This window comes from Trichosurus vulpecula, chromosome 4, assembly GCF_011100635.1.
Source record: "Trichosurus vulpecula isolate mTriVul1 chromosome 4, mTriVul1.pri, whole genome shotgun sequence".
Classification (NCBI taxonomy): Eukaryota; Metazoa; Chordata; class Mammalia; order Diprotodontia; family Phalangeridae; genus Trichosurus; species Trichosurus vulpecula.
Genome location: NC_050576.1, coordinates 373,317,801 through 373,333,698, shown reverse-complemented (window position 1 = coordinate 373,333,698; position 15,898 = coordinate 373,317,801).

Below are 15,898 nucleotides of genomic sequence, written 5' to 3'. Positions count from 1 at the left end.
CCACCCATTTCCCCCAGGGCTCTGTTTATATTTGAGTTTGATACTACTCCAGACTCAGCACCACTCTGGATTGTACTTGCCTGGGTAGGGAGAGCAGTTTGAGAAAACTGGTGTAGCAATTCCTTTTCATTAGTGATTCCCTACAAAGCATCTACACTTATTCTTGTGTGGGGTATCTGACCCTCACCAAATAATAATAATTCTAATAAGTAGCCATCTCAAGGTGGAAACAGAAATTGAATTGTATTCAATTCTTGCGAGAACAGGGCATCCTCTACCAGCACAGAACTGAACCAGCAAAGGAGGCAGAGTACAAGGGACAAAGCACCAATAATTATACCTAAGGCAAGAGAATTCCCACCCACCTCTGACCCTTCTCACCATCGGCTGGGAGGCAGGCTTACAATCTGAGCGTGAAAGCTAGGCAAAGAACTGGGAAATCAAGGCACAGAAACTCCAATTTCCATTCCCTTAGTTAATGATTACAACTGAGGTGACATCTATAAATCTGAAGGAGAATAGGATAAGGGGAGGGGGAGACCCTCTCCATTCTTCTATAGTACTTTTACAGTAAAGGAAAGAAGGTCACAGTGACCCTATTCTTACTGAGCAAATCTTTAAACCAGAACCAGAAGAAAGAACAAAAAGTTCCAGGGTAAACTTTCCCAGAGGCTGAGCCATCAGACTCTCATGGCCTCAGAATTTTTTTTCACTTCCCTATTTCCCTATTTCTTAATTTTTAAACATTTCTTAGCATTTATGTGTGTGTGTGTGTGTGTCTATATATATGTATGTGTGTATATATATATATATATATACACATATATGTATATATATATACACACATATCTTCCCTGTGAAGTCTTCACATTTTATTTACCTCGCACATTCTGAAGACTTAGATTTCTCCAGAAGGGACATTTGGGATTTCTGGGCAGATAAAACCCTTCCATTTGGACTTACACTTATCCTCTGAGGTCTCCTCTAGCTGTAGATCTATGATCTCATGAATAGAAGTAGTGAAGGACAAAGCACATATCTCTTACTCCCTTATAATGTGGTTTAGACCCTCCCACTCTTTCTTCAGCTTTAGGTCCCATATGTACACAAATCTTTTTTCAAGATATGCCCAGGAATTCCCCTTCTCTTCTTCCAGAAGGCTGGTTCCTGGGGAACTTTTCTCTCTCCAAAAGGTTAGCACTCTCAAGAAATTACCCCTTTCTCTCCAGAAGGCTAGATTTTGTAATTATGCTTCCCAGGATATCACTTCTTTCTAGAAGCTTCAGGTTCATGAATTCTACCTGATTTGTGGTTCCCCTCTCCTCAAGCCAAATGGTTTTTACTTCTGTGCTTCTCCTTTTACCTCTCCAAGTCTGAGTCCAGGAATCTTTAATATGCCAACAGAGCCCCAATTGGTACCATCTCAGTGTAGCAACAATTTGGCTAGCAGCTACTGTGGCTGTGTAAAACCAACAACAATAGCACACAGAGAGCTGCCAACACAGGTTCTTTGATCTGCTTTACTAAGGAAAGTAACTTTAAGGGGTTAACAATCTCAGTTTAATCAAACATACATATACTTATATCATTCACTTAGTGTAGGGAGAAAAGATCAGCCCTCTGAACTTCAAGGCAAATACAAACAGAAATTACAAACATCAACAGACAGACCTTGTCTAATCAAATCACAATACATAACTACCAGAGAAGAAGCAATGGGTCTGGGTTAGCAAAGCTGGTGGGGAGGGCAGTTACAGCTTGCCCAGAGTCTCAACACTTCTTCCATGAGTGTGCCCCAAAAGTCAAACACCAACCTTGGATCTTATATACCTGTCTCAGGGCCCTGGGGCACTTGATTACCTCAGTACCTATATACCTGCCTCAGTGCACTCAAACAAACTCAAGTGCACAAACTCTCAGTGCACAAAAACTCAAACAGTGAAAAATCCCATTTAGGTGACCATTACATTTGAAAGGAAAGACTCATCAAAGGTACTTAATTACCTCAGCATTCCAAAGGAGAAGACAACAAAAAGTCCTGCCTTGATTACCATTACATTGCCTTAGGGCTGAGAAACACTCCAAGACAAAAAGATCCCATTTTACCTGGTCCATTCAAAGGAAGGCCATAATCATTAAAGGCACTTAAGAGAAGAACAGCAAAAAGCACTGCCCTGATTATCATTACACTCTGTGACTAAGAATAAGATTGTTGGTCAGTCCTTAGGGGAACCAAATCTTGCTCTCACATCTGTGATCTCTCCTACAATAAAGGGCATGACTGCAACTGTTTCCTTTATATAGGCTGGCACAACAAGGTAGCTCAATCCCTCTGAGTGGTCTAAGCTAGTGGATCCACAAAGAATAGTGTGTTAAATGGGTGTGTCCACTTTTAGCTAAAAGGCTACTCTACACATGGACATCACCAGATGGCCAATTTCAAAATCCGATTGATTATATACTTTGCAGCTAAAGGTGGAAAAAAGCTCTATACCGTCAGTTAAAACAAAACCTGGAGTTGACTGGCTCAGATCATGAGCTTATTGCAAAATTCAGACATAAACTGAAGAAAGGAGAGAAAACCATCAGTCCATATAGGTATGCCCTAAATAATATCCCTTACAAATATGAAATGACGACTAAATTTAAGGGATTAGATCTGGTAGATGGAGTGCCTAAAGAACTATGAACAGAGGTTTGCAATATCATACAGGAGGCAGTAACAAAAAATATCTCAAAGAAAAAGAAGAATAAGAAAGCAAAATGGAGTCTGATGAGTCTTTACAAATAGCTGAGGAAAGAAAGTGAAAGAGAAAGGGAAAGAAATACCCAAATGAATGCAGAATTCCAGAGAATAAGAAGAAGAAATAAGGTTTTCTTAAATGAGCAAAGCAAAGAAATAGAAGAAAAAAATACAATGGTTAAGATCTCTTCAAGAAAATTAGACATCAAGGGAATGTTTCTTGCAAAAAATATGCATAATAAAAGACAAAAATGGTATAGACTTAATAGAAGTAGAGACATTAAAAGGGATGACAAGAATATACTGAAGAACAATACAAGAAAGATATTAACATCACCAATAACCACAATGGTGTGGTTACTGATCTAGAGCCATACAACCTGAAGAATGAAGTCAAGTGGGCCTTAGGAATCATTGCTAACAATACGGCTGGTAGAAGTGATAGAATTCCAGCTGAGCTATTTAAAATCCTAAGAGATGATGCTATTAAAGTGCTAGATTCGTTATGTCAGCAAATTTGGAAATCTCAACGTGGCTTCTGGATTGGAAAACATCAATTTACATCCCAGTCCTAAAGAAGGGCAATGCCAAGGAATGTTCAAACTACTGAACAATTGCACTCATGTCGTATGCCAACAAGCTTATGCTTAAGATTCTGCAAGCTTGGCTTCAGCAATATACGAACCTAGAATTACCAGCAGGCTCATTTTTGGAGAGGCAGAGGAACTAGAGACCAAATTGCCAACATTTACTGGATTATCAAGAAAGCAAGGGACTTCCAGAAAAACATCTACTTCTACTTCATTGACTATGCTAAAACTTGTCTCCTGAGGAACCTGTATTGCTTGCCAAGAAACAACAGTTCCAACCGAAGATGGAACAATTGACAACTGGTCCTATCACCTCCTGGAAAATAAAGAAGAAATGGAAGCAGTGACAGATTTTATGCTGTGGTGTTAATCTTGATTAAAGATCTTCCCTGTCCATTTAATAGGCCTCATATGGAGCTAGTTAAGAGAAACTTGATTAGGGGAGGCTTGTTTGTAGGCATGCCTTTTGCTAAGTAGGAGTGAAGCCCTCAGGCCCTAAACAGGGTGTATATGTGTGTGTGTGTGTATACACACACACACATATATTCTGAGGGTAGCCATTAAGCTCAGAGTAGAGAGAGTTGAAATGGAGACAGAACTGAGAGAAGAAGAGAGAACAGCATGAGAGACGGAGAACTAGAAGAGATGGAGAGACAGAGAACTAGAAGGGCTTTCAGAACTGAGGGATGAAAGGACACAGGGAAGCAGACAGCTAGGATTCATGAGTGGGTATTTATGGGAAGGCCCTAGCAGAGGGGAAGGTTATAGGATGGCTTAGCTTCTTGCTGTGATGTTGTGTTTTAATTTCCTTGTTGTTAGACTGAAGTGGACTTACTGGTTTTGGGATACAATTGTTGCTATGTTGAATTGGAATTATTGGTTTTGGGATTTGATCCTCTGGTGTCTGAATAAATGTTTTACTTCTTATGCCTTCTATATAGAGAGTCTCTTATATTTTGCACTCCCAAACTATACAGGCATATTCATGGTCACCGTCGATATCATGAATCTTGCCTTACTGATACACATGCTCTTGGGCTCAAAGATCACTGCAGAACGTGCATGAAATTAAATCACATGAAATTAAAAGACACTCGCCCCTTGAAAGGAAAGCTATGGCAAATTTAGACAGCATACTAAAAAGTAGAGACATCACCTTGCTGACAAAGTTCCATATAGTCAAAACCATAGTTTTCCCAGTAGCAGTGTATGGCTGTGAGAGTTGGACTATAAGGAAAGCTGAGTGCTGCAGAATCGACACTTTAGAACTGTGGCACTGAGGACTTCTGAGAGTCCCTTGGACAGCAAGAAGGTCAAATCAACCAATACTTAAAGAAAGTAATTCAGACTACTTATAGGGAGGACAAAGACTGAAACTGAAGTTTAAATACTTTGGCCTCGTAATGAAAAGAGAGAGCTCATTGGAAAAGACCCTGATGCTGGGAAAGACTGAAGGAAAAGGAGAAGAGGACAGCAGAGGATGAGATGGATAGAAAGCGTAACGGAAGCAACAAACAGGAGCCTGAACAGACTTCAGGAGATAGGATATAGAAGGGCCTGGCATGCTATGAGCCATGGGGTCACAAAGAATTGGATAAGACTTAATGAATGAACAAGAAAAGTTTTTTCTTTTAAAAATTTTTTGTATATCTTTGGATATATTCGTATCTTTTCATTTAGAATGTAAGTTTCTTACAAGTACTGTTGCTTCATTTGTTACATTTGTAACCCCAAGTTTTAGCAGTGTCTGGCACAGAATCAGTGCTTAATTGATCCTTGTCAAATCATAAATTTAAAGTTCCAAACTATAAGCTCATCAAAGTCAGAGAGTTCTCCTATTCCTCTAAATATTTAAGAGTACTGTAATCTTGTGTAATGAGAGTTTATTGGTACAGTATCATACCTAGATTACCAGGGTGAAATTGGAATGTATTCAACATTTAAGTATCTAATGCTGAACTTAATACAATAACTTCAAATTTTAAGAGAACTTTTCATTGGAGATAAATTTAATTAAGAAAAAGTCTCAATGAAACAATCATTGATTAGTATTACTTACATCAATATCAAAATCCTTCCTAAAAATGTTTCCCTGGCTTCCTAAACTTCCACTAATTAGAGATTCATTTTAGGTTAGTGTCCTTTTTTAAAATGAAAACATATCTCAGAAGATTAAACTAGCCATTAATATGGCTTTCCTCTTTATCTAACATCCAGGTGAGATTCAAGAACTTAATTAATGGGGAATAAATAGCCTTATGTAAGACCAATATGATGAAATAATAACTAATAGCTATATCCTATTTAAAGCTTACATTTTACTTAAGGTTATTACATTTAATCCTCAAAACAATCCTATGAGGTGAGTGCTATAGGCACTATTATCCCCATTTTACAGGTAAGGAAATCAAGGGTTAGAGGTCACAGGTAGAGGAGCCAAACCCAAGTCCAGCTCCCTTTTCACTAAACCATACTGCCTCTCATAAGATGAAGGAATCAAGCAGGGACAATGAAAAAAAAAGAAGCAGGGAGGACGATAGCAAATGCTAAGGCTTTTTAACTCCTGTAGCTTTCATTCCCCAGAACTTCTGAAGCTTACTGTGCCTTCTGAACCTCCTGCTTTCAACCTATAGAAACAAGTTTTGATCTGAAAAGAAAAATTGATCCAGCTTCTAGGTTTATTCTGCTAAACTAAAAGATCCAAAGGCAACTTTGGATTTACATTTCTTTTGCTTTCTCTCTAAGCTTGATTATTTTTAACTAAGTACTTTCCTTATCGTCCTATTGTTTTTCAGAACTACTTCAAGCTTTCTACATTTCTAATTTTTTCCTTCTAAGTTTATTTTGACAAGCTAAAGCTATATGTGTTTTTATAGGGCATTTTTAAAGGTTTATGGACAAGACAGGTGAATTTTAGTGTCATCAATTCCTGGTTACTAGACTGAAGATTCCACTGGAGGGAAGATCAGAAATACCATTTTCTACAGCTTTCATAAATACTGTGAGGAATAACATGGCTTTTACTGAACGAGTCTAAGAAAATTCAAACATTGAGGGGCAAGAAAATTGTAGCAGAAAGATCACTGGACTGGAACACAAGAATGGTTACCGAAATCCAAACTACCCATCCCCCTCCAAAGAAAAAAGCCATAATAGGATATCTCATAGGAAGAAATCAGCTTATTTGATAAAATACTGGCTAATTAGGTGTCAAAGTGGACAGAATCCTGCAATCTGCCCTCGGTTGCTCACTAGCTTTATGACTCTAGTCAAGTCACTTAACCTTTACTTGCCTCAGTTTCCTCAACTGTAAAATGGGAACAATAACAATACCTACTTCACAAGCTGTTGTGCGAATCAAATGACATACTCTTTAAAGTGCTTGGCATAGTGTCTACTACATCATAGATATAAATGCTTATTCCCTTTCCTTACCTAGCTCATCCCTTAACTGGGTATATAACTTTGGGCAAGTTGTAACATTTCCAAATCAATTTTCTTATTTGTGTAAGATGTGTGTGTGTGTGTGTGTGTGTGTGTGTGCGTGCGCACGTGCGCCTGTGGTCCATTTGAGTTATACATATATCTACATGAGTTTTGTCTAAAGGCAGTTCCCTGGGGAGGCTTTTAAAGATATCTTGAGAATCTTTCCCACCCCTCTCTAAGGGAGACTGATTCCTGGTTGGTGGGGACCTGGGGGTGGGGCCACAAGGCTGGCCATTCTGCTCCCTTCAGAGAAGGAGAACTGGACTAGAATTATATTTATCTGTTCCTATGAATAATGCTAGTCTAGGGGAAATGACTTCATTTTTAGGCTTAAGCTACCTTCCTGGTCACTATTCCTTTAAAGAGAAGGAATGTTCCAAATTTTTATCCAAAGGTCTCATTTCTTTCCCCCAAAACATTTATTACACAAAAAGAACATCATAAAAAGGAGAAAAAGCTCATTTTTACAGAAGTTTATACAGATTAGAATATATTAGGCCATAGAGATTTAATGAGCTCGCCCACTAAGAGTAAGGTAAATCAACTCAACCAAGAGAGAATCCCAAATTTGCCCAAGGGGAAATTCCTCAAATCTCTACGGAAACAAACTGGAAATTAGAGACATGTATAAGCACCTGCTCCTCTACATGCCGGCTGTTTCCCAAAGCCTCTTTCTCCAAGGGGCTCTCTCTGAAGAGAACCAGGAATACATGTCCTCTATGGAAGCAAGAGGAAGCTCTCTTCTCTTCTAAGCTTTTGCCAATTCTGTCCCTCAGGCCGGCATATAATAATAAGTAACCATTCTCTTCAGCAAAACAAATGCACAAGGCTTGAGCCCCAAATTACATTCATAGAATAAGAGAATCAAATGAAAGTTTCTATAGTGCTGTCCAGTTCCGAAGTTCATACTGAGGAACATTTTATATCATTTTTGTGATTTCAATAAGACCCAGAGCCTGAATTAATGATCAACTGGAAGAAGAGCCTGGACCTGGGCTTCTTTGTTTTCTGAAGTTTGCTCAGAGAATACCTTTTTCCTCTGTCAACAAGGCCAGATCAGGCTGACCTAAGAACATTCTTTCCTGTTAACCATTAAAGGATGAGACCCTAATCCCAAGAAACTACCTCGCTTAATATTTTATGGGCATACACTATGTTATGGAATGTTAATGGTAAATTAAACACAGAAATGCTGGGTTGTAGTTTTAACTGACACTTGTCAACACGCTTATCTTATTGTATTTACAACCTATTCCATTAAGGAAAATCCTTGTCTTGTATCATGGTTAAACATACATGGGGATCATAAAATTGAGTAACACAAAAACATGCTGAATTGTGACTGTTCTAAAAATATAAAAACTTGTTCATTCTTCTGTCCAAGTCAGTCAGACTTTCTCTGGCTCAATCCCATGCATGTATGTCTGTCTGATACACTTAAGGGAATAAGTGCATAAATACCTAAGTAATAGAAATTTTTCTATCACCCAGTCTGTTTGCCTCCTTTAACCAAACTTTTCAGGTCAACAATACTTAAAAGAAATTTCCAACATATTTTAGGTACGTTGATAGACACTAGTAACTTTATTGAGTACTTAAATGATTAACCTCAATAATAGCAGTATGTAAGCAAGATACTAATTAATTTCAAATTACTTTGCCTGTGATAGCTTTGTATCTAAATACATTTTTATATTTAACTGATATTTACACCTAAGAAGAAACAAACTATTTAAACTTTTTGAAAGCCTATCTTCCTGGGTGTTAGTCTCCTATGCAGATAGATATCTAGTCTTGATAATTTAATTGAGGTAACTCCAAAAAAGCAATGTTTGGTCACAGGCCAACAGAAATGTTTATGGCCTAGTTATACATTTTGGGAATTTATCTTCATTGAGAGGAAGAAGAATCACAACAAGATGAATCATCTTATCTGCAATGGTTTTGGAGAACATATGTAATTTTAAGAATAGATATTAAATATCTCTTTTGTGTAAAAACTAAAGCCTTAAAAATACAAGCAGCAACAGGAGTCCAACTAGGCAGATCATTTTTAAAATAGGAATTCTAAAAATACCAGAAGTGAACTCAATGTAAATATACTTGGCTTCAGCAAATTGACCTTCTAAACTTGTTTAATGGGAGTCTGATGAATGTGCAAACATCATCAACTCGCTTAGCGGATTGCAGTCTCTCTAAGTGGAGGATGCTTAGAAGTTTTCTTCCAAGAAGAAATCATGACGATCTGTAAAGGGGAGTACCTGGTAGTCTGTGGATCCTGTGTAAACATTCTGTAATGGGTTCCAGTTAGTTAACCACATGGAAAAGAAAAGACTCTTTGATTGGCTTCAGAGGCATTCAAAAAAGCATGTTGGCATCAGCCCAAGTCATTTTGCTTCTTTCTATCTTGGGGAGGCTTTGATGACTCTTTCATTCATAGCATCCAGTGAGAAATCAACGTGGCAAAGGGAAAAGCCTTCTAAGAACACATGAAGTCAAGAAACAGGTCTTGGTCTTTGGTCTTTTAGTTTGTTCTTCTCTGTTCTAGATAGAAGTCTGCTGGAGGCAGTTTATACCAGCCAAGCCAGTCCATACCAGTTGTTAAATTTTAGGGTGCGTACTTACACCTTGGAAGTCAGCAAGCACTACAAATCAGAGCTTGATTTATTGTTTTGTTGATAGTCTACACTTAAGCAAGTGATAGAGAAAATGTTAATAATGCAAATTAAATTTAAAAGGATGATGTGTATAAACCTTATTTGTAGAGTTCATTGTTAAACATTTACTAGCATTCTCCTCGTTCTAATTTCCATGCTTGGGATTTTCAAAATTCAGGAGAGGGAGTTGGAATCTAGGCTGAGTTTTGCAGCCAGTGCCACATTCAATGTTCCAAAGATCATTTTTTCAGCCCAGAAAGATTTATGGAGACAGATTGAGAGGTCATTATGTGGTTCTGATCTGAAGAGCAGAGTACAGCATCCCAGACCAAAGGGAAGGCAGGAGTTCAGTCTCTCTGAACCTGCAGAGACTCCTAGCTACTGTTTGTTTTCTGTAACTTGTTCTATGCTCATTACAAAGCCAGGGCCAACATTCATAACACCTTCTCTTTGCCTTTGATCCATGACCCAGCAATGTCTAGTGGCCAACAGAGCTGCTGCTGGATAGCACCACTTCCTGAAACTAGTGATCACCTGGGATCTCTTTCCGGTACCCTGTCATTACCCTCTATTAGTCCTTGGGTGCTGGAATACTCTCAAAGGCTGCTACCTAGGGTCCTGGCCAGACCCCTCCCCAATATTTACAGAACTTTCTGTCTTCCCAAGCTCAAGACTCAAATACAGAAGACAATGATTCTATAACACATAGAGGCAAAACCTCAAAGAAAAATGCAGCTTGGACATATATCAAACAAGAATTCCTAGAAGGGTTAATGTAAGAGTTAAAGAAGGGCCTAAACATTACTTTAAAAACTAAATGATAATAGTAGAGGACAGAATGGGAAAAGAAGCGAAAGCTAGGGAAGAAAGATATGAAAAAAGAATTAACACATTGGAAAAAGAGGTTAAAAACCTTACTAAAGAAAATAACTTACCTATATGTAAATATGTCCATGCTCAATTGTAGCCTTGGGACGGTGGGTAGGAGAAAGGAAGGGGGAAAAAACAAAATAAAAAGTGTACAGCAGAGAACAAAAGAAAACCTGTAAGGAAGCAAAGAAAAGATGGACAGCTTTCAACATAATGCCCAGTATTTAATATTAGGCTTTCTTGAAATGATAAGTTATTGTTATATATTTTGAATCCTCTCCTATGTTCTGCTGTGCACATGACATGTTTTTTTCTTTTCTTATTTTATACTTAAGTTTAATATTTAAGTTTATAGTGTTTTTCTTCTTTTCTTATTATATATATAAGTTTTAGTATTTCTCTAAAATAAAAACATTAAACAAAAAAAGAGGGGCAGCTAGGTGATACAGTGAATAGAGAACCAGCCTTGGAGTCAGGAGGACCTGAGTTCAAGTCTGGCCTTAGATACTTGACATACTGGCTATGTGACACTGGACAAGGGCAAGTGACTTAACCCTGATTACTTTGCAAAAAAAAAAAAGCTGCTTGGAAATTAGTGTAACCCAAGCACTGCTGTGCATACCCAGTTCACCTATCATGGAGGCAACCTCAGGAGTATTTAGAGCATATTCAGATTGTCTAAGATGGAGATTTCTGTACACACAGAGACTCTATACCACATGAGTGGGTATAGCCTCATTTAACTGGTTGCCTTCTTCTATAACTCTAGTGAGACTGGGCAAGTTGCTCCTCTTTTCAGCTTCCCCTTCCAGCTGCATCCAGAGGATGAAGATCATAGTTCTCCCACAACATGGGCACCATCAACTGAACTCATGAGAAGGGAAGGACTCCCTCCCCTTGCCCTCCTTCTTTCATCACAGTTGTAAGAAATGGGCTGAGGAGTGGGTATTTGTTTCTGTCCTATGTTGTTTGTCCTCCTTAGTTTCAGGTGCTAGAGGTTGGTGAGTGCAAGGCTGAAGTGTTTTACCAATTTTTATTTGCACACAAGCATACAGGACCAAGGTCATACAGGATGTCCCAAAAATCTTAGTGCAGTTTTAGGCTTTAATAGCTGAACTTAAGGGCTCAAGCTCAGAGACACGGAAGAGAGTGCAGGGAAGATTTAAGCTATTAATGCTTAAGACTGCACAAAGACTTTTGGGACACTGCATATGACTGGAATAACAGGTGGGCCAGTCATGTTAAGTCGTATCCAACTCAGTGATCCTATTTGGGGTTTTCTTGACAAAGATACTAGAGCAGTTTGCCATTTCCTGGCTGCTTGCATTATTTTCTCTTTGACCTGGAAACTCTGGAATTTGGCAACAATATTCCTAGTTGTTTTCTTTTTAGGATCTTTTTCAAGAGGCGATCAGTGGATTCTTTCAATTTCTATTTTACCCTCTGGTTCTAGAATATCAGGGCAGTTTTCCTTGATAATGTCTTGAAAGATGATGTCTAGGCTTTTTTTGATCATGGCTTTCAGGTAGTCCAATAATTTTTAAATTATCTCTCTTGAATCTATTTTCCAGGTCAGTGGTTTTTCCAATGAGATAGTTCACATTGTCTTCCATTTTTTCATTCCTTTGGTTCTGTTTTATAATATCTTGATTTCTCATAAAGTCACTAGCTTCCACTTGCTCCAATCTAATTTTTAAGGTAGTATTTTCTTCAGTGGTCTTTTGGACCTCCTTTTCCATTTGGCTAATTCTGCCTTTCAAGGCATTCTTCTTCTCATTGGCTTTTGGAGCTCTTTTGCCATTTGGGTTAGTCTATTCTTTAAGGTGTTATTTTCTTCAGTATTTTTTGGGGTCACCTTTAGCAAAATCATTGACTTGTTTTTCATGGTTTTCTTGCATCACTCTCATTTCTTGTCCCAATTTTTCCTCTACTTCTCTTACTTGCTTTTCCAAATCCTTTTTGAGCTCTTCCATGGCCTGAGACCAATTCCTATTTTTCTTAGAGGCTTTTGATGTAGGCTCTTTGATTTTGTTGACTTCTTCTGGCTGTATGTTTAGATCTTCTTTGTCACCAAAAACAGAATCTAGAGTTTGAGTTTGTCTCTGTTTGAGACTGAGTGTTTTCACTGCCTGTTCATGTTCCCAGCCAATTACTTGACCCTTGAGTTTTTTGTCAGGATATGACAGCTTGTAGAGTAGAGGGTACTTTGTCCCAAGCTTTAGGGTCCAAGTACTGCTGTTTTCAGAGGTACTTCTACTCCACCATCACCCCACGCTCCGTCACCGAAGCACTCCTCCTCCCCCAAGAACCGCCAACCAGGACCACAATACAGATCCGAGCAGGGCACAGTAAGAGAATTTGCCTTTGCACCCACAAAGCGCTCCTTGCGCTCCTGCTCTGATTAGCTGCTAGATTCGTCCCACTGTGTGAGCCAGGGACTTGGGAACCCGCTGACAGTGCAGCTCTGGAAGCAGCCTCAGGAGCTTCCTGCTGCTGCCACTGCCCCCGCTGCACCACCTCCGCCTCCCCCAGGCCTGGTGGCTGGACCGCTCTGAACTCAATCCCGCTATTTCCCTCTAACCTGGTCTTTGGTGTTTGTGGGTTGACAAGTCTGGTAACTGCCACAGCTCACTGATTCATGGCCCCAAGGCCTGTTCCAGCTGGCTGACTCTGGGTCTGGTCTGTCCTGGCGTGGCCCACACTGGGCTGCGCTCTGCTCCCAGCACCATGCAATAGACCCTTTCCAGCAACCATCCAGGCTCTCCTGGGCTGGAGACCTGTTTCCCTCTGCTATTTCATGGGTTCTGCAGCTCTAGAATTTGTTCAGAGCCATTTTTTACAGGTGTTTGGAGGAATTTGGGGGAGAGCTTAAGCAAGTCCCTGCTTTCCAGCCACCAGCTTGGCTCTGCCCCCCCCAACCTCTGGTTTGCCATTTCCTTCTCCAACTCGTTTTACTGATGAGGCAACTGAGGCAAACAGGGTTAGGTGACTTACCCAGGGTCACACAGTAAGTGTCTGAGGACAGAGCTGAACTCAGGAAGATGAGTCTTCCTGACTCCAGGCCTGGCACTCTATCCACTGTAGCAAGAACCACAGATGGACAATACAGCTTCTTTTACTGATGTCCCTGAAATGTTAGAAGATACAGAGGAAGTCCTAAAGAGTGTTGGATAGATGTTCTGTAGAATATTTGTGGGCAAGAATTGTGTAGGACAGACAAGTCTTGATCTGCCCTGGTGGAGGGAATAATCACACTGACATAACACATCCAGTGAAGATGGTCAAATTGAATAATTGAGGAAAAAGGAGACTACTGCATGATCCAAGTTCATTGGCCAATTATTTGTTCACAACTCTGTTGCTACTCTTTTGGCTATGCTGACTAGCCTCAGCATAAGAATGAAATCATAAAAACAAACCATTCATTTTTCTCTTTAATTTTTTCAATGAATGCAAATCTATTTTCTCTCCTCCCACCCCTAAAAGAAAGAAAAAAGAAAACTCTTATAAGAAATATGCAAAGTCAATCAAAACAACCTCTTTCATTGGCCATATCCAAAAAACATAAGTTTCAGTCTGCACCCAGAGTCTAAGACCTCTTCTCAGGAGATGGGTAGAGTTCTTCATATTAGTTCTCTAGAATCTTGGTTGATCATTGGGTTTATCAAGAGTTCCCAAGCCTTTCAAAGTTGTTATATATTTTTCTCTTGGTTCTACTCACTTTCCTTTGTATTAGTTTAAAGCATGCCTTCCCAGGTTTCTCTGAAACTGATTCCCTCATCATTTCTTATTGCACAATAACATGCCCATGTGCTGGGGATACATGCCTAGACCAGCCCCAGATTACATTCATATGTCATAATTTGTCCAATTTATAGGCACTACCTTAATTCTCAGTTCCTAGCTATCATAAGAAGAGCTTCTATAAAATATTTTAATATAGGTCCTTTCCCTCTTTTTTTTTTTTTGATGTCTTAGGTAGGGGCTGTAGACTTAAGTCTGCTGGGTGGAAAATACTTAAGAGGAGTATGGCCCAGAGAGAAATGATTAAATGGCTGATCTGGGTTCTCTCCTTAAATGGAGGATTTGGGAAGAGCTATTGTCCAGATGTTTATCCTCCACCCTTCCTGATCAGATCAAGGGAAGGTCCCCATGGGCAGAGGGTACTGAGGAGATGTGAGTTTCAGAGCTGATATGATCTTACTGGATGATGAGTTTCTGGAGACCCCGATGAGTACAGTCTGATGGGAAATGATGAGTTGGATACACTGGCTGTCTTCCTTAAGTGGAGCTCTCCACTGTTCACCCTTTACTCTCTCCAATCAGAGAAACATGGGAACCCTAGGGACACCATATGCACCAGGATTACTGGGAAAGTATGAATAAAAACTAGAATATAGCAAAAAAAACCCAAACCCAACCTTTACTAGACAAAGTAAATGAGAAGAGAATTACCCAGAAATAAAGAGGGTTAAAAGGAATTTAAGTTCACCAAATATTTGTTTTTTGTTTTGGGATATCACTGATTATAGTTAATGCATGTGTGGGTGGCTGGGTGCAAAGGCCAATGTGCAAACCAACAGTGCTTTCCTCATGCTGTACATGTGAAGATCATTTTATGGTTTCAGCCTGTTGCTGATAACAGCTCTACCTCCTCACCTCCTGGGTTCTGTGACAATAGTTTATCTTTCTGCTTTCATTTCTCAGAATGCTAACTTTTTTTTAAAAGTAGTCCATTGTACCCAATCATTTAAGTCCCAAAATTAAAATGAGAGAATTATTAAGCATAAGGTATAGAATATAGAATTAAATTCTTAGTGTTAAGTTTCTTAGATTTGTACCCAGTTTTACCTTCTGATGGGATTCAGCTTAATCAGGGAAGTTCACAGAGCAAATAATCAAGTTTTGCAAAAGTAGGCACATCAATAGGAGGACACCTTTCTAATTCTTCTCTCCTCTCCTGCTTTCCCCTTTCCCCCTTACCTAAGACAGGAAAGAGTCAGCATCCTAAGCGGGCTCAGTAGTTATTCTGGGATTTCTCGGTTCCAGGTGGGCTTTTTCTCAGAGCACTCCTGGCAGTGATTAAAAAGATTAAACCACTGAGCAGGGAATCTATAGGCGTGAGACTTCAAATGGAACATAACCCACTCCCCACCCCATAAGGTGGTTGAAATAGTAACAGATTACAGTTCCGATTTCACCTCTCTTTTCTGGTCCTCTCCAGCGCCCCCTCCCTCTTTTATTAGTTAGTGGATCATATAACTTTACTAATCCTAGGATGTTTATTTGGTGTAATACGAAGCCTCCGAGAGACACTATGCCCGTGAGCAGCTGTGTACAGGAGGGGCTCAAGAGAAGGAGAGACCCCCAGCCTGTCCCGCCGGATGGGTTATATATACTAATGATCAGCAGTGGCTATTCGCTGACCATCTACTCGGTGCATTTCACCGATTTCCCCACCATACTTTTATTGGGACTCCTTTCTACCCTTACCCGTCCATTTTCTGGACTTCCCATTTGGACTTTGACTATTCCCAGCCCTGCCCTCGCTT